Genomic DNA, 21,275 nt, shown 5'->3' with positions numbered 1-21,275 from the left:
TTCTGGTATGCTATTTCGCAGTAGGGTGACTATACATAATGATAATGTACTCTATGTTTCAACAAATTCTTGAAGAATATCAAATATTTTCACCACAAATGAAAAAATATTTGAGAAGATATTTATGATTATCCTGATTTAAACATTATACAATGTATACATGTATCTAAATATCAAATCACAACCAATAAATATGTACAGTTTTTATGTGTTGGTTGAAGAAATGAATTTTAAAAGGATAAAATAAAATAAATGAGGTTAGAAACAGATTTTAGGCTTTAGAAAAGTCAAATAGCTCTTATAAACTCATGAAAGAAAAATTCCCTCAGAGCAGCTGCTAGCTTTAACCTGATTATCCTTTTACTGGATACTCATTATTCTCCAAATCTTAAAAGATGGACTGACTTCATCGGACAGGCTTCTTAAAGAAAATTTTGAGTGACATGAAAAGTCTTCCTTCATATTGCCAAAAAATGTTTGAATGGATTATTTTTCAAAGAAGGATAAAAGAAATCATTCTAGATTAATAGGAAGCTGGTTCTTTTCTGTTTCATTCAAAAAACTTTGAAAGACAAGTCAGAATCATTTTAGAAAAAAAATTTCATTTTATATCAAACCATTTCAGGCCATTTTTGCTTCTTTTTTCACAGTTCCTCTGTAGTCCTTTATAGCATAAGGTTATAGAAGGCAGTAATTTTCAGTTCCTTTTCTCTATTTTTATAAAAAGTGAAAGTGGTTATATGGAAAAAATAAAAGCTACTCTTCCTTGGAAATAAAGCTTAAAAAAATTTTTTTTTAAGTTTTTAAGTTGGTCTCACAGATGCTCTTTAGTCCCAGGATATACTGAGTCATTCGTTTACCAATAGGCAAAAGTGACTGCATTATTTTTGCAATTCTCTTGTCACTACTGTTGTTTTCAGTAGGCAATGCTAGTATTAAAGCACTTCCTTTCAGAGATGCATTGAGAATAGTAAATTTTTCAATACAATGTAAGAAAACTTGGTGAAGGTTTCTATTTTTTTTATGTTTTTTTTAATATTTGAGAGGTAATCATCTACTGTCTGTGGGATGTAGACAAGTGGTTTCATACTCAGCCTTTTGGAATCATACACTCATGAAGACATCAGAAACAATCACTACTAATCCTTACACATCAGTAAGTGAAGAAACTCGGGGAGGTGACTAGAGAGGTGTTCCCTCCAATGTGGCAGTTATTTTCCTAGGTGTTTAAAATTCTTTACTTATTTAAATAACCAACTTGACATCAGAGACATTAGCTCCAGACTACAATGACTTACCCAAAGTCATGAGGCAGGTTAATCACAGGCTGTCACTTCTGCTGAAAGATTCTATCTCATTGCTTTTTCTGCTGTACCAGGTTGCTGGCCTATCAAAGCCTTACATACATACAGAGGCAGCCTAAGAAAAGAATCTGCTTGGGGTTCAATCATATTGTCAAAGCTAAGGGATTCAAGATATGAATATCATGATTTTGTCTTTGATATAAACTACCCTACTAGATACAGATTGAATATCATTCCTATTTTAGTACCACCTCCATTGCCATAGAAAGAAGATTGATGATCACACGGGTTAGTATGGTTGAATATGGCTTAATTGGTTCAAGCCTATTTTAATAGTCTAATCCAATTAAGCTAACCTAAGATTCTAAACATTGAGCTATTCATTATGAGCAGGAGCATAGCAGAGTCAGACACCACACTTTAAAATAATTCCAGGTTTAAATCCAGACTCAGTCACATTCTTTGACCACTCTCTCCCCTTACTTCTTTAAATCCTAATGCAAAAATATTATCCTAAAATTTAATTAATATATTCATCAAATATTTACTAACCTAGGAACTGAAAGGAAAACAGAGAAAAATCCATCAGGAGATCATTGTACTGAACATTATGTAATATGGGAATACATGAGAATGTACCTGATTTTGAGGTGGAAAATATGGTAAGACTTCCAAAGGTGGTGATGTGTAGCTTTAAAGACTCCAATTTAATATAGATCAATATCTGTTCATTTCCTACCAAGTAAATATAAATATTTAAGAAAAAATAAAAATAAATATTGAGGCACTTCACATGACTACATTCCATCTAACATTATCTTCCACCGTCTCCTCTCCTGCATCCTATAGCCCTATACGACCATTCTATATTCCTTTCCAAGCAGACCAGGCTTTATGATAGCCCGTAACCTATTCTTATTCCCTGTCTTCTCACCCTTACTTATCAGAAATGCATCTACTCATCCACTGAAGCACAAATTGCATGTGTCATATCCATTTCATTCTCCTAACTTCATTCGGTCCCAGGATGTTTATTCCTTCTCCTGTGATGAACAGCACTCTGTATACATCCACACTGCAGTGCTTCTCCCATCACAGTACATAAATTGACTTCCAATTTCTGAAGTTTCTTATTCATCTTTGAATTTCCTATTTCTTGTCACATTATTTGTCCTATGCCAGGAACTAGATTAGTAATTATTAAATTTAGTATAACTGACTCCTGTCTTAAAGAGCTTTGATCTGATTGAAGATACTACATTTACAGAGCTATAGCACTGATATAAATAGATACAAGAGTTTAAAATATACTTATCATAGGAAGTCAATTTAGATGCTCAAGAAGTAGCCTTTTGGGTATAGTTTGGAGGGTTCAAGAGAATATATTTTTCTAGATTTACGAGTAATGACAGTGTTACATAGAATGTAAAGGAAGACAAATGAGAATTAATAATGAAAGTAAGTATATTTTGTAAAGATATGAAATATTGCATCATGCAAATGAGATCTGATAAAATGCAGTTAATTTTCCAGAACACAAACTTCAATAATGATATATTGAACATGAATAACACAGTTTAGATTCAAATTATGCTTCACATCATTCTTACTTCAACATTTCCTTGTTAATACTGATTGAACGTTGAAACAAAAGTAATCTACTTGATTCCACAGACTCAATAGTAGAAATGAAAGCTATAGGAATTGTGAATACCGCTCTGGTTTTGAAAGCAGAATTTTTGCTTTTGTCTAAGTCTACGAAAAATCCACAAAGGCACTCTATATCAACCATTTTGCAAAAACCTCTGTATAACAACTTTGGTAAACAGTGCAGAATTGATAGGATCATATTCTTGTATGTTTTTGTTTAACAAATTTGGTTGACTATCTAAACCAAATATGTGTAATAAAAAATTTAGCAAACCTTGTGGACCCAAGGCTTACAATGATTTCTCTCTGACAGTACTTTTTACAAATAGAAATAATTTTCAGTGCTGAACAAGTGTTTACTGCAATTGGGACTGTACTCAGGCCTTATAGGTATTGTTAATATTCTGGGGATTATATGGGAAGATTTGATTCTTAATAAATTAAACACAACGATTATTTTTCAAAATTTCTGTTATTCCAGTTTTATTTTGTGATAAATAAAAGAAAGAACAACTTTGAGGATTTTTAAATATGCATGAAAATGTTAAGAAATAAAATATTTCAGAATAAAATCACAAAGTAGCACAATCCCAAAATACATTAAAAGAAAACTACTGTAACTGTAGCTGCCTAAGTGTTATAGTTATCTATGGAAACTGAATTAGGAAATCAAAGAAACTATCAAGAGGATTCTAAGTAGAGAGGATTCAGAAAATTAAAAGTTTATCTTTCTGATAATTTACTTAATGTTTCTTTTTACATTTTGTCCTTAAAAAAAAAATACACGTTTAATTTGTTAGATTTACATAGGACGTTTTCCCCAACTTCGCTAATTACATGAAATTTTAAAACAGCTTTTATCCAACCTTTGATTACTTCACTGACAAGATGAGGCTAAAAATGTATTTGAGATATCACTATTTCCTGGTTTTTCAGAATTCAAAAAATATGGAAGTGTTTTCAAATTCCCCTGTATAATTTGGTGCAAAAATGCAAGTAAGTAAAAATACAAATGAGTAATTGGGTTAAGATTATAAATATACAAATTTAAAAGGACACAGCCACGGGAAAATTTTTAAATATTTATACATTCTACCAAATTTCCTAATATTATATTCAGGAGCAAATACTCAAAAGCAAAGGAATATTCACACAGGAAGGAGCATATCCTTGTGTAAATTTTAAAATTAGCATTCATTGAGGCAATCAGGTTAAAGTCCGTCATTCTACAGAAATATGTCTAACAAATAAAGGGCATTTTCTGATACCTGAGACCGTGTGGTATTCAGAAAATGCCTGGAGAGAATCCTCTAAGGTTCCTGGTTAAGCCACAGGGCTCTGTAAGTCAGATTGCCTATAATACTCAGGCTCCAAAACTTTACTAATTTGAGCTGGTTACTTTCTGAGCTGCAGTTTCATTATCTGTAAGCTGGGAGAGATTAGAGCTGTAGTGTTCACGTTTAGGGTTTCTGTGAGGACTAAATGAATTATTGAACGTCAGCTCTTAGGATAGTGCTTCCCTCATCATAAGACAAAATAAGTTAGCTATTATTCTTTATTTAATTTTACAAGTTACTCTTCTCATCTACAGGTATTGATTTTAAAAACTGGTTTATATATCTGTAGGAATAGTTGATATCTCTGAGGAGAGGCTATTCTAGGAAACATCACACTTTTAGGCAGAATGGGTGTTTCACTTCACTATAGGATATTTTTTAAATCTTCCTTCATAGAAGACAAATATAAGACAACTTGACCAAAATTCATAGAACTTATTTCTAAATGCTTTCTTCCACAGAAAAGAAAAGAGGAGGTAAAGACAAATAGAGGAAAATCTTTATGAAAGGAAAGGTTCCCTGTCAGTTCTGCTTCATCAGCCCTGCTTAGTCCTATCCTTGAAGGTCAAACCTATTGCGTTCTTCAATCCTTACATTAAGAAGATCACCTGGGAACTATGTGCAGTATTCAGACTGGAGTCAGATAAGCCTCAGTGTGAATCCTAACTCTGCTACATAATAACATATGAGTCAACATTAATTAAGTACACCTAAGACTCAAATACTTCACATATGTAAATGCATTTAATTAAAAAAAAAATCCTTCTAAAACATATCTGGCATCAGAGATGAACAAATGAGGCACAGAGGCATTAAGTAATTTTCCCAAGGTGTAGCACTGGTGGGAAATGGAGTCTGGATTTACCCCCAAGTGGTCTGACTGTGGAGACCATGTCCCTTCTTATGGTACAATTTTATGAAGGTTTCTTTAAGTCACTGAATCTCTTTCCTCATCATTTCACATAGTTTTCATAGAGATGAAATCCAATAACGTCTTTTAAACATTTACAATGCTCAACAGTTTGTGTTATCTGACAATTCTCCTTATGAAGGAGTCACCTGACTTGGTTCAATGATAGAATGTGAACCCTTGTTGACTCACAGGTCCCAGATGGAAACGGGTCCAAGTACCCTCTTCCCAAACTTCCTCAGGGACTCTGGAATCACTTCTCCTCACATGGGGCATAAAGCGAGCCTCTTCTCAAAGATGCCAGTTGTAACTGTACTTCTTGACTGTGGCTCCCCTCTCTCCAGCTCAGTGAAGCTTACTTTTAGAGGAGGTAAAGATTGCAGGAGCGTCTGTTCTTCCAAATATGTCTCCTCTCTATCCAGGCCTTGAATTTTGTTTCAAAGTCAAGTCTTTGACTTCTTCATTCTAATTCTGCTGTAAGAAGCTGGATCTGGGTCAAAGAATCATAGTAACCACCTCCCTCGGTAGGGGATGATGAAACAAAGGGAACATTGAGATATACACAATTTAACTTACTAATGATACATTGCTGTCAATAATTTGTGATATAATTTAATTATCAGATATCTAACATGAGATTTTCAGGCATTTTAGTATATTTTACTGTCAATTATTATCTTATAGTTTCCACCTGACATGAAGCATCTTTAGAATACTAAGAGTCATGATGGGAATAAGAGAAGAAAATTTCTATTTGCACATAGGAGAATTCTCAATGGGCACAAGAGAACGAAAATGGTACAAACAACTAAGAGAGTAGTATGTATTTGACAGTAGGAATAATGGAGACACAAAGAATAATACAAACTTTTGGAAATAATTCACAAATCAATTGCTATGGTTTGGGGATGTTTAAAAATTAAATACACACAGAGAAAAAAAAAAGTCTAAACAAAAAACAGGACCCATCCAGTTGCTGTTAGTAGCAGCCTGACTGACAGTAAGGCAAGGACTCTTAAAGTCTTTGTTATTTACTAAAGCACCACGGACAGGAGCAGAAATGTACTTAACCTCACAACTCTTGTACCTTCAAGTGACCCCTCAAGTTGTCAAGTCACCGGCATCCTGCCATTATCCAGCCTTCAAATTCCTTTGATATCTGATACTAAACACAAGCAGGAAAAATAAAATCCCTGCCCTTCACATTAAATTTGGGGGTCGATATTTTCTCCCATTTAAAAAATGCCTTCATTTTGCCAGAGTCTGTTCCTGAAACTGGAGCCATAAACAAATACCCTTTCCATCATGAGGTTTACCTTCTATAGAGAAGAAAGGTACAGTAGATTATAAATAAATAAATAAATGCAATAGATGTAGAGTGCTATATTGTATTAGTTGCTCTGAAAAAAGATTGAAGCTTGGGATAGAAAATTCTGGATTAATGAGGGAAAAGGTGACTATGGTAGGGATAGATCTAATATTGAGATTGGCATTTGAAAAAAGGTACTAGAAATCAGGGAACAAGCCATAGAAATATCTAAAGAGAGAATATTCCAGAAGGAGAAAGAACATGTGAAAAGGTGTCTGATAAACTCAGGTAGGTAACAGAGAACCAGAAAACATAGGAGTTTGTAGGCCACTTTAAACTTTGGAATTTACTCTGAATGAGTAAAGTACATTTGAAAAGTTGTGCACAGATTAATTAAAGGATTTAACTCAATTTTTGCATGATTCGTGGGCCCAGTGGTCTTGAAAATACATGATAGAGAGGTAATAGAAGTAGGGAGATTATTTAGGGAGCTATAGAAATAATCCAAGTGAAAGAGAAGTGGTGGTGATGGATGCAGTGAGAAGTATCTCCGAAACTGTCATTAAAGCAGAGTCAGCAGGATTTTCTCAGGGGTTGAACTTGAAGAGTGAGAGCAACAAAGGAGTTGAGTTGCTTAGACTGACTTTGACCTGCACATACCCAGGAATAGGGTTACTATTTACTGAATGCTGTAGTCAGCTATTTCATCTCTGAGACTTAAAGATCTGACAAGAACAATTTTAGAGGAAGAAGAGTTTATTTGTTGCTCAGGGTTTCAGAAGTCTCAGTCCATAGATGGCCAACTCCATTGCTCCTGTGAAGGAAAAAAGCAGCTCAGGACAAGACAATCAAGAAGCAGAGAGCTTTCCTCCCCAGGGACACCCCCAATGACCCACCTCCTCCAACCACACCCTAGCTACCTACAATTATTACCTGGTTAATTCATTCAAGTGGATTAATATACGACCAGGTTAAGGCTCTCATAATCTAATCATTTCACCTCTGAATTTTCTTGCATTGTCTCACACGTGAACCTCATTTCTAAACCATAACACTGATGATATAGGAAGATTACTAGAGCCTTTGTTTTCTTTGTGAAAATGAAGTGGGGGAGGTGGTAGATAAAAAATGCAATTTCAGATGTGCTGAATGTATGATGCCTGTGGAGATCCAAATGTAGATATTAAATAGGGATTTTAGGTAAACAGATTTGGAGCTCAGGAAGAGTTCCAGATTGGAAATAAATGTTAGGAGCTGGGTCAGCATTCTCTCACTGTGAGAGTACCTGAGGCTGCTCACATCATGGTAGTAAGGAAACAGAAAGAGGGAGCAGAAGGGCCTAGGACAAGATATACCCCTCAAAGGCATTCTCCCCTCTGTCAATTGGCCTACTTCCTCCAATTAGGCTCCAACTCCTAATGTTTCTACTACCTTCCAATAGTGCCCCAGCTGATACCATGCCTTTGATAAAACAAACTACTGAGGATAGACCAGATCTAAACTACAGCAGGGACAGACAGCATGTGGATAATATTACAATCTGATAATGAATGATCTTACTTTGATATGAGTAGAGAGGATAACAAATCCAAAGATTGATCCTGTGTAATCCACTATCAGAGGTCAGAAGGGTAAGAAGGAGAAGCAAATATGGCTGAGGAATTGATGGTGAAATAATAGGAAAATCAAGAGAGTCAAAGTTTTGTATGTCACATTAAGAACATGTTTCAAGGAGAAGAGAATGAATGATCATTGGCATCAGATGCTGCTGAAATCAAGTGGAATGAGACTCGCCATTTAGGTGGCTAGCATGTGACAGTAAATTGAAAAAATATATGTAAGTCTATTAACTAAGACTCACCCCATATGTCAATAAAATATTTACTTCCTTCTTTGTAAACCTGAGAGGGGATGGGAAATTTTTTCTGGCTTATGTCATCAGATATGTTAAATTTTGGCATTATAATCTGCCTACTTATTATTTAAATGATTGTAATATGAATAGATTAAGACAAACTGGTGATTTTGGGGGTGTGTCAGTGTTTGCATCTAATATCAAAAATATGAATCCATTCACCATACATAGCCAAGTATGGTAGGCAGAATAATATGCACATCCACAAAAAAAGGTCCACATCCAGATCCCTAGAACCTATAAATGTGTTTTCTTACATGAGAAAAGAGGACTTTGCAGAAGTGATTAAATAAAGAATTTTGAGATGGATAGTCTTGGTAGACCCACTACACTAATAGGGTCTCGATGAATGAAAAAGCCAGGAGACCTGGGTGTGGTGGCACACGCCTGTAATCCCAGGAACTCAAAAGACTGAGTCCAGAGGATTGCAAGTTCAAGGCCTGCTTCAGGAAATTAGTGAGGCCCTAGGTAACTTATATAGAGATTCTGTCTCAAAATAAATACATAAGGACTGGGGATAAAGTTCAGTGGTTCAATTCTCAGAACCAAAAAAAATTAAAAAAGAGGCAGGAGTGTCAGAGTCAGAGATGTAGGACTGAAACACAGGCTAACTTTGAAGAAGATAGCCACAAATGAAGGAATGTAGGCTGTTGCTCAAAGCTAGAAATGACAAGGGACTGGATAATTTCTAGAGCTTTTAGATGGAACACATATCTTCACCACCTTGATGTTAGATCCATGAGACCCACCCATTTTGGATTTTGGATCTAAAGAATTATGAGGCAAATTCATGTTATTTTAAGTGACTAAATTTGTGGTAATTTGTTATGGTAGTAATTAAAAAAAATAGTAAACCATATATCATGGTTATTGTCATATTTGTGCTGTATTTGTCTAGATCCTCAGTAGATTGTATATTCCTTGAAGACAGTCTTTTGATCCTTTCTATATTTTAGAGATTCCACAATACCTGTGGTAGTTGCTCAATAAATTATTGTTGTCTTTCTTTGGAAAAATAGATTAATATTTAAATGGTATATTAAACTAGAGCAGTAATTATAAAAAATGAACATGCAGAAGGAATTCCTAAGGGGAAAAAGGGTGAAATGTGGTATTTATCATCAGTATTCTTTCCGATTAATTTATCAACATAAATGAAAGACACCTTAATTGTAAATTATATGATCCTACTGCTTAAGAAAATGTTACTTATAATGCCTGAACATGAAAAGAAATACATTATTTGATTTACACAAGTCTGATATATTTTTAATCATGGAGAAAGTAATAAAGTAGTTAATTATTTCTTTTGCAACAATGATGAATTGTGATTTCTTAGCTATAGTATTTATTGTTGTTTCTATTTTTTAAATTTTTGGTATAGTGTAAAAGAAGAGTAATAACAATTAATTAAAAATAGTGTTTGTTGAAAATAACTTCCTTATCACATGGCACAAAATCTGCAGCTACTTTCATAAACCATGATGTATTCCTCTTCAACTCTGCACTGCAATCTTGTCACCATAACAGTTGGCCTTGCAATTTGGAAATAGTATTAAAAGTCATTGTGATCTTAACCCTTGATTTAGCTCTAAAATGCACTAATTTCTACTCTTGACACATATAACAGACTATTGTAATCTCAAGTCATAATTAATGCAAATAATACATCATAAAATGATCCAATGACTTTTATATATAACAAAGAATGTTCATCTATTGAATTGGTGTCCTGTTTTGTTTTCTTTACACATATGATCAAATTGTTCTTAGCTTAGTGAAATATTTTTCTTCATACTAAACATGTATTAGAGATCTAATTTGATTTTCTTCATAATGCTGTGGTGCTCCAAGTTTTGTAAAATCTAACATATATATTTCATATGCTTATTTGTTTTTCTCTTTGCCATAGGTATACTCAGTATGTAACATAATATCTGGTTTATAGTATATTATGAAATAATAAATCAATTACTCAGATCTCTTAAATAACTATAAAAGTTCTTTGACATTAATTACTTTTTATATTTATTTATTTATTTTACTTTGGTACCAGGGATTTAATCAAGGGTGCTTAACAACTAAGCCATATCCATAGACCTTTTTTTATTTTTTATTTTGAGACATGGTCTCACTCCATTGCTTAGGGTCAAATTGCAGAGGCTGACTTGAATTTGTAATCTTTCTGCTTTAGCCTCCTGAGTCACTGGCTTTATAGGTATGCACCACCACACCCAGCTAATGACTTATTTTTAAAGATAACATTCACTCAGGTATGGTGCCCAGTATAAATTCCAACCATTCTTCTTCCTCTACTATCTATACAAAGCATATTTATGAATAAAATAATAGTACTGAAGAATTAAAAGAAAACCATTTTCAACAAAGAACTCCAACTTTACTCTTTTTAGTACAACAGGAAACTTAACCACGTTTCAGAGGTATTGTCTACTATCATGAAGTTGGAAATTCAGCCATCCAGAATGTCAGTTCTCTATAATCAGTCTTTCCTCGTGATATATTATCTTCAGAATTACAAGGGGAGACATTGTACCTGTTTCAGAGAGAGTGAGAATTACCTTGAACTTGGAAGTCAGACCTGGGTTTAAAATTCTTTATTTTACCTGTTTTTGAAATTTTGTTTGGACTTTCAAATACAGGGTAGTTAAACTGTCTGACACAAGTTAAACACATAGAACACAATAACTACTTTTACAGTGAAAGCAACAAATGTTTATCAATATTAAGCAAATGTTCAATAAATATTTCATTATATTTTCAATTGGAAAGATGTCTGATCTATGGATCACAATTTCCAGTCATGTAACTGGCTGACTCAATTCCATCTTTAGGACTCAGTTTCTACATGGACAATGTGAAAGATCACAGCAATCCTTTACATATCTCCCAGTTGCTGAAAGAATTAAATGAGGCTCTTTGAAAACTACAAAGAGAGGTTATTAATAGCTGTGCTAACACTCATAATAATTTTAAAAGCACAGATAAATCTGGCATTAATTCAACAATGGGCCTTCTTACTGAGGACATTACAATGATCTATTTTCAGGATAGAAAGTTCCCAGTGAATTGGCGAGTATATAGAAATAGACATCTGAAAGGATGCCAAAGCTGGAATATTCTCAACTCTGTGTGATTTCCAGCTATAGGATGGGAAACCATTCCACCTTGTAAAAATGATTATTATTTTATTTTAACATTCATCAATTGCTCCCTGTTTAGAACACTTGCCATCTTATTTTCTAGAAGGGAATTGGAACTAGTTCTAGTGAAAGAGAAGAACTATTTATTGTATTTTAAGCTCTAGCAAATCATTATCTTTAAGCCCTCAAAAAACAGTTTTTAAAAATAAGCATGAATTTTAGGATAAAGTGTTTATTGTTTTAATAGCATCATGCTTCCTTATTTTCTTCTAAATAACAGAACCTTCTTTGTGTTTTTGTTTTGAGAATTCTTTCTTTGAACAGAAAAATACTAAGAAAATAACAAGTAAAAATTATTTACAATTTCAAAAAGCTAAACCAAGCATTGTCTTATAAATTATAATTCAAGCTAGTTAAATGAAAAACATCAAGAAATTCTAGTTTTTTCTGATAGCATGATGCCCTGATTACCATAAAACATTGATATTTGCCTATATATCTTGTCAGTTAAAAATCATTACATAATGGGGGTGAGGATTTTAAAAATCTCAAAATCAGTGTGGTAAATCCTCAGAAATCAAGTGGGGGCACTCTGCTTGGGAACAAAGATATGGGGAGCCCGATTCAGATGATGGCATCAAGGATGGCTGCATGATGACATATCAGCCAGGCAAAGTGGGAGGATGGATGAACAAGAACCATCAGAGATTGGTGTACTGCCACCAATCTTGAGTTACACGGGCAACTCAAGGTTTATTTAACAAATTACATGTGTTCCAATTCTTTCTGGAAAAGGAATAATATAAGTAACATACAGCCTACTTGGAAAATATTGACAACAATAGATGGTTTTATGAGCATCACTGAAAATATTTAGTTTTACATGATTGATTTTCAGTTTTGTGCCTCAAGCAGAGAATTAGTTAACTCAATATGCAGGGAGTATATTTGAAGTTTCACAATGGGTTTTGTGAACAAGCCATAATGTAACTTTCCTAGTCCCTTTTATTTCACATTTATTTATCTATTTTTTTTTCCCCGAAGTATTTAAATCGCTTATTCTGGTGACAACATTTTTAGATTATTTCCAGTCCTAATGGAGATAAGAGGTATTACTTTCTTTGCTACTTAATGGTCTTGGGGATATCAGTATTTTTGACAGTTGAATAGTGAGTATTGATCTTTTGTTCAGAAGGAATTTTTAGGATTAAGGACTGAACTTTTAACCTCTGAATGCCAATATCTACCAATGATCATCTTGACATTACCTTCAACTTTATATCCCAAATGCCAATTAAAACAACATCAGCTATAAAGTGGCAGTAGGGTCTTGTGTTGTCTGTAACACAAATAATCTACAAAAACAAATACTGATAAAGAAGTCCTATTTATAAGTGAAGGTTATATGAAGTTGAGTCATTTATTTTAGTACAGATTTTAAATATCTTCTCCTAACTGGTAGTAGTAATACTCCTCTTCTTAGAAGTAAAATCTTTCTTATAAAATTCTTGGTGCCTTGTCTGTTAAGGGACTTTCAGTCCCAAATTATTTAATGCAGAATTAGTAACCTCAAACTTTGCTGATCCAGCTTCCTCTTAACCTTTCAATTAAAATGTCTGATGTAGAAAATCAATAGCTGCAGTTACATAATCTGTAGCCTTTCATGAGAGAGAAGATGGTGCAATTATGACTAAGCCAGATATATAATTATTTCTTTATATCCTAACTAAAGTTAGAAAGCTAAACTTGGAGCACTGCTTTAGAAATTGCTTTGCTCCTTAAACACTTTCAAGACTGTTCAAACAAGAAGGCTTTCCTACTAATTAATCTTCTTTGCTTTGAAATTTCATACTCCTTATAGTTACTAGTAGGACAAACCTTAAAGAAAATAAATGAAAGAGAAATTTTGACTTTGTAGCTCCTTTACTTGTTTTGGCTCCATTTCTTTCCTGTGTTTTTAGTATCTTGGTGCTGGATTTTACACTTTGAAAACTATTGCTCTCAGCTGACATGTAGCACTTTTTATAGTTTGATTTATAATGATTTTCCAAAAGGTATCTGTGTTTGAACAGATCCTGAAAGATCTAATAAACATCTAATTCAGAAAATATGTTAGCATGTAAGGTGGACGATGAATGATTGTGGGTAGAGGCATCATCTGGATGTACTTCAAATCATACCAACTTGGAAAACACTGGATTTGAGATACCTTAGGTGTACTGACCTCTCTGTAGACAACCCTATAGTCTTCTCAACCCCTGCCCTGCATGCCTCTTTAGCCAACACAGTCAGCCCTGCTGCATTTCTTCATTGCATAGAATGTAGTTCAAACTGCTGGTTCTCCGTTTAAAAACTGCAACTTTGAGCATTTTGCTTCACATCTCCAAATTTCAGAATTTTTTCATCTTTAAAGTTAAGATATAATAGAATTTACTCATAGGACTGCTGTAAAGATTCAGCCAATGACAAATGGGGCTCAGTCCTGAGGGGTCATGTTCTGGCTCAAGTTTCTCATTAGTTAAGATTTGTGGGTTAAACCATGGTTTAACTTCCAGGTTTACATGTATAGGAGTGTATATAGCCTAGTGGGTTCCCAGAGGCATTACAAAAGAGAGAAGTAAGGAATTCCCAAACCAGAGAGACCCTAAAAGTCATGTGATACAGTCAGAAAAAGATGCCATCAGATTATGACTGCACAGCTCATTGCCAGAGCAATTACTATAAACATGTGGGCCAAGAGAATGTCAGCCAGAGTGGGAGGTGTCTGGTAAACCCCTTCTCCTGGCAGAGGGTCTATGTGACTCAGTGCCAAACATCACTGCTTGTGGCATTTGCAGTATTAATAACATGTATTCAATATGAAAATAGCAACACAAATCAAACTTTTAAACAAAACACCTTTGAAATCTAGTTAAGATTAGGGATTAAAGGTATCGCAGAGAGTTCAAAAAAAGTAAATTGTAATCTTACAAGTTTAGGTGAGTGTGAACACTCAAAAATATCTAGAATCAAAAGTCTTTCTTCTGCAATTCTTTGACTGATTGTTTCATGCCGGCTTTTAAATTTGACTTAGCCTGGATTTCCTTCTCTCAAGGGTTGAGCAAGAGGCTGGGTGTCGTGGCATGAACCTGTAATCCCAGCTACTGGGGGATCATAACTTCAAAGCCAGTCTAGGCAATAAAATTGCTTAAAAAAAAAAAAAAAATGTTGGGAAGTTACCTCTGTGTGTATGTGAGCTCCTTAAAATAGTAACTGTATCTGTATAGCTCATTCTGTTTTTTTGTGCTCAGAGGTATCTGCTAGTCTGCTGACAATCTCAGAAGACTGTTGCATGGTTGAGATTGGGTAATGTGAAACTAGAAATCCAAAACACGTTTATTTCACTTCCTTTTCTTCCTTGGTATCATTATTAAATAGCCACATCATCAGAGTCTTTAAAGTAAATACCTATTCTCCTTACCAACAGCAAGTATGGGTCCATGCAGCTCCAGACATTTATCTCTTTTACCACAGACCCTAATTTGTGGTGAAGTTCAAAGCAGATTTGAGCGCTATTCTTATGGATCTGACTCTTCTTTTATTAAAAAAAAAGAATATATTGTTATGTTCTCTCTTTAAATTAGAAATCCCATTCTAATATTCTATTATCCTTTCATCCTATCTTGTGTTGTCATTTTCCAAATAACCACATTTATTTTAAGTTGCAGGAGAATATGTCTTTGTCCTATCAGATACATACTTTACTTTGTTCAAAGGATACACACTGAGTCCCTAGTAAGTCATTGACTTGATTTATAATGCTTGTACTCACAGGGCAGCTCTGCATGAAAAAATAAGGAGATTCATAAAATATTAGCACGAGTTGCTATGACACTGTCCTGTTTTCCTTTCAAATAGTTTTAACACTACAATGTCAATACTTTGTAGAGTGATGATCTTTTCTGGATTGTGATAAAAAAAAAAAAATGTTCACAAGGATTTCTAATTCCCCAAAGGCATCACTGAATCTTAGTTTTACTAATTGCTCCATTTCAGAAGCTTTAAATATAGACTTTGTATAATTCGAAAATAGTGGTGATTTCTATCTGGGATTTAGGCATAACTTCACTCACTCATCAAAAAGAATTTTAAAGTACTAATTCTGCATTGTGCTATTTTAAGATCTATAGAAAGAGAATTATTTAAATATGATCCCAATCCCTCAGGATTCCACAATCTAAGAAAACACTGACAAGAAAAAAATAAAAAATAAAAAGTCATGCAAAATGCTAATCAAAGGAGAAAGTCAGGAAATTGACACAGTTAACTATGATGTTAAGTCTCATTTTTATGTTGATCAGTTCACGTTGTTGCTAAAGTTTTGAGAACAATAGATTGAACTCATACCTTTTTAGTCCGTTCGGAATGTACCTTTTACAGACAGATACTCAATTAATATCCACTGGTAGTGAATAGGATTTTTTAACAATAAAGTTGAAGCTTCTTTAAGACAGGAAGAAGGAGAAGAAAAGAAGGAGGAGGAGGGGAGACTAAGATAAGAAAGAGTACCATGGAGAAAAGGAGAGAGGAAGGAAGAGGAAAATCTTATGCATCATAATCAGACATGGCCTGGCTATGTATGCTTCTATGGTACAAAGAACATTACTGGATGATACTACAGTTTACCTGGACACCAAATCTACCTTTACATCTATTTAATTCAGGGGGTTTTTCAAATCAATGCCCACTGTTTTTATTACAAACTTTCTTAATGTCCCAAAACAATCATTTGAAAAGAAAAATCATTAAACTACAAATAAAATAACAAAATAACATTACCTGCCAGCATCAACATTTTAAAACTCTATATAACTATCTAATTGTGATATAATTGAGATCTGTAAGATAATTATAATGAAATAAGATGTGTTTTAGTATTAAAAAGATATAATTAAGTAATCAGATACTTGCACTTACATCAGAATGACTATACATATGAGAGTCACAAATGAAGATTAATCACGTTGTGTATGGGTAATTCACATATCCTTTCCAACAAAATACACTTGATTCATCACTAGACAATATTAAAAATGGTGAACTAGTCTTGGTAAAGTTTCAAAACAAATAAAATATAATCTTTTCTCAATTTACATGTGAAAATATTCCTGGAAAACTCAGTATATATGGAAAGCTTTTCATGTCTATAAAAAAAATAGCATTATTTCTAAGATCAAATAATTAAGAACAGTGTATTTGCTTACCTATCAAACATTCGAAAGTCTTGAAGGATCCAGAAGATCTTAAAGTTATTGTTATTGTATGGAACTGTCCTCATATCTGTAAGACCTGTGTCCTTGCTTCCGGGAAGCCACCCAAAGTAATCAGATAACAGAACGGGGTCCACAGGTGTCCCACAGTGGTAGCAGAGAAGCCCAAGACAGAGTGAGATGCAATCTATGGCAAAATGGAAGAAGCAAACCCATAACAAGAACCAAAAAGGAAAAGCAAACAGTGGAAACAGGACACAGAAATGGTCGAATATAGCTCTCTATTAGTTTCCTGTGGTTGCTACAAAAATTACTACACATGTGATGGCTTAAAATAACAGAAATTCATTCTCTCCGATCCTGAAGGCCCTTATCCATGGTCCATGCAGGTCCTCTGCGGCCTGGGGGAAGCTCCATTTCTGGGCTCTTCTAGCATCTGGTGGCTCCAGGCCTTCCTCATCCCCTGCCGGAATCGCTCCAGTCTCTGCTCCCTGTCACACTGCCTTCTCCTCTCCTCTGTGTGTCTATCTTCTGGTGTGTCTCTTATAAGGGTCCCTCTGGATAATCCAGGATCATTCCATACCAAGATCTGTAGCTTAGTTTTATCTGCAAAGATCCTTTTTTTTGTTTTTTCCAAACAAGGTAGAATTACAAATCTGGGGTTAGGACATGGACATGTCTTTTTGGAGACCACTACTCAACCCAAACAACCCATTTTCATTCCTGGCTCTGATTCTGTCATGTCTCACTGTGATATTCATAAATACCCCACAGAGATTAAAAGTACATATATGTGTGCAGTGTTGCATCATTGACAATCATCTGACCTAGATGAGTTTTATCCACATCCTCTTCTTCCAACAAAAGGTCCAAAGCTACTTAAGAGTTCCTATCATTTACTTTTTCCACTATTTGTTGATTTAGACTCTACTATTTTGAATAATACTTTACCTCTTTTTTTTATTTATAGCCGTTTTCTGGTATTTATTTATAGCACAATCAAGAAAATAAAGATATTGGCAAAGCATTTAATTCTGTTGGTGTATTTCATCATTTCCAGATCAAATCACTTAAACTCTCCGTAATCCATCTGTCACATCTATAAACTGAAGATCAAAACTTATTCTTCACAGGCATAGACTATGATTAAATGAAACTAAGGAGGCAAATTCATTTATAAGTAGAAAACAATGTAAAAATTAAACTGTATCAGAGTATTAGATTTTGAATTGTACTTACATTTTTGATTAAGAAAATCAATTCTAAGTAGATTAATTTTGTAAATATTGAATACTATACATCTAAAAATACAATACATTTGTGTGTTGAGTATAAAACAATAGTATATTAGTAGAAGATGATATGTGGAAAGTTTAATTTATCGTGAAAAATATTTTAAATATTTTAGTATTACTTCCAAGTGTTTCTTTTAAGAGAAATGGAACTTTCTATAGATCCCAAGTAACACTCAGACATTCTTGATGGGACTGCAAATTATTGCAACCTTTCTAGAAAGCAGTATTGAGATTCCTCAGAAAACTTGGAATGGAACCACCATGTGACCCAGTTATCCCATTCCTTGGTTTATACCCAAAAGACTTAAAATTAGCATACTACAGTGACACAGTCACAACAATGTTCACAGCAGCTCAATTCACAATAGCTAAACTATGGAACCAAACTAGATGTCCTTCAATAGATAAATGGATAAAGAAAATGTAGTATAGATACACAATGGAATATTACTCAGCCATAAAGAATAATGAAATTATGGAAATGGAAACTATTATACTAAGTAAAATAAGCCAATCCCAAAAAAACAAATACCGAACATTCTCTCTGATATGCAGATACTAATACACAATAAGGGAAGCAGAAAATGGAAGTTCACTGGATTAGACAAAGAAGAATGAAGGGAAGGGAGGGAGGATGGGAATAGGAAGGGCAGTAAAATGAATTAGACATAACTGTCCTATATTCATATAGGAATATACAACCAGTGTAATTCCACATCATGTACAAGCACAAGAATGGAAAGCTACACTTCATGTATAATATGTCAAAATACACACTACTGTCATGTATATCTAAAAAGAACAAATAAATTTTTTTTTAAATATACCATATCTTTGGTCATTAAAAAAATACAGATTCTAAGTACCTTCCTTCTTTTAAAAAAAAGAATCTTCTCAACTCAAAATATGTACTCAAGCACTGTTCCAGTTGGATCAGGCACTTTTGCCTCTTTTAATTAGAAGTTAGTCTGACAGCAGACAGTGTTCAAAAGGGCTTTAATATTGCTTTAATTTCAATTTTGTATAATGTAAAAAGAAACCTTTAAAATGCATGTTTAGAACAAAGTGATTTGGAGCTGATTGTGAGATAGCCCGACTTTTGTTATTCCTGCCTAGTGACCTGGTTCCTGCTACAATTCTGCTAATTAAAACCACAGAATTAACTAAGAAAGTCAGAGTGAGCTGAGTTATTTTCCTTTATGGTCTGCACAAATGAGATTAAGTAAGGTCAAGCAGGATTAGGGAGATTTGGAATCCAGCATCCTATGCTGCCCAGGTGATGACATTGTGATTGAGATAACTTCGCATTTAGGAGAAAAAAGAATACTCTTAATAATTGACAGAGAATTGCTATGTATGTGTCTCTGGGTGTTTAACTATATTCTCTGCAGAGGTAAAAAAACTTCAAATCCCTTTCACAGTTTCCTCCTTTGCCCTATTCATGTGGTTATTGAAATATCTCAATCAATTTAGGATTTTATCAGAATCTCATGGCAGAAGATTTTTGTTTGTTTGTTTTTGTAGTACTAGGCATTGAGCCTAGAATCTTGTGTATGGTAGGCAAGTACTCTATCACTGAGGTACATTTCCAGGTCCCATGCCAATTTGTTTTTTTTAAAAAAGACATGTTAGAAGCTCCAATTGCTATTAAAATGAGAACCTAGTCTAAGCTCACATGTCAGATAATTACACTTAGGTTTAATTTAATTCTTTTCTAAAATTTGTCACAGAAAGCTGAAATTTTTATTTTCAAAATTAAGGTTTTAAATATAAAAAGTATTAAAGTACAAATGATAAATAATGGATGAGTACCCTAATGGAAGACTTCTCCTAACTTGGTTTGAAAACAACATAATCATGTACATCAATATACGTTCATGCATGCGTGCATGTGTTTGTATATACCTTATTCTAAATTGACGTATATAAAAGATAACATAGTTATATGTCACTTAAGGATTAAGATGTGATCTGAGAATTACTTTGTTTTTTAATTTCATCATTATGCCAAGATGGTAGAGTGCACTTACACATATCCAAATGACATAGGAGTATACTCACCTATATTACATGGTTTATATAAAAACACGCACAGGTGTACACAAGTGTACATGTGTGGTTTATATGTATCATAGCTTTATAGCTCCTGGAACAATGATAAACAAAACAATGTAAGATTAAAGCAAACACAAGAGAAAATGAAGCTATCAAGAGATGCAATAACATGAGATGTATGAGGTTGCTACCAGCATTATGTGGCATACTGTTTTTTAGTATACATCTTTTGAATAAGTAGAAGTATACTCTAAAATAAAGACAAAATTATAGTATAGTAGATAAATAAACCAGAAATATAATTAATTATCATAATCAAGTATCAAGTACTATGCATAATTATGCATGCTATACTTTTATATAAAATAGCTCAGGTTTACTCCAGCACCACTAAAAACAACATTATGATAACTACAATGCCCATTAGGCAATAGGAATTTTTCAGCTCCATTATACTCTTATGGGATCACCCTAGTATATCCTGTCCATCATTGACTCTTATTATAAGGAGCATGACTATGTATGTAGGTCATATTCAAATCTGGTCACTGAAGGTAATGCAGGCCATTAGAAGTCAAGCAAATATGTCTAGCTGTCAAATGTACCTAGCTGACTGGTACATTTCCATTTCGCCTGTCAAAAATTTGACTTTTGTCAAGAAACTGTGTAATAATCTCTATCCCTGAGTAGCCATTTCTTAGGTTAAGAGATTCCTTCTTGTTCTAGCTTTGTGGGTCCTGGAAGGTCTGAAGTTTGTCCATGATTTCATTGTTTTGTTTTAAAATATGGAAGGACTCACTTCTGATTATGAAAAGATTATTGGACTAGAATCAAAGGATTCTAATCCTAGACCCAGATTTCCATTTATTATCTTTCTAACCATAGATATGTGTTTAAATTCATTGTACCTCAGTCGTACCTATTCTTACATGAATAATTGTAATATAAAAGCATGAGATTAAATATGAAAATGCAAAGTAATACACATTTGGAAATATGGAGACACCATTTAAATTCAGACATTTCTCACTATTAGGATTTGAATTAAACTGAGATTCATGTCTTTTGTATATGTATGTTATTTCAATTC

General features: G+C 33.8%; 1 protein-coding gene and 1 long non-coding RNA gene across 3 annotated transcripts in view; both read left to right on the top strand.

Moving 5' to 3' along the window:
* The window catches only part of LOC306657390, a 1,092,042-nt gene that overhangs the window by 442,896 nt on the left and 627,871 nt on the right, over positions 1 to 21,275 (top strand). The gene's annotated exons all lie outside the window — the stretch shown is intronic.
* The window catches only part of OLFM3 (olfactomedin 3), a 209,111-nt gene that overhangs the window by 75,251 nt on the left and 112,585 nt on the right, over positions 1 to 21,275 (top strand). The gene's annotated exons all lie outside the window — the stretch shown is intronic.

This window comes from Sciurus vulgaris, assembly GCF_902686455.1.
Source record: "Sciurus vulgaris genome assembly, chromosome: 1".
NCBI lineage: Eukaryota > Metazoa > Chordata > Mammalia > Rodentia > Sciuridae > Sciurus > Sciurus vulgaris.
This window is presented reverse-complemented; position numbering and strand designations above follow the sequence as displayed.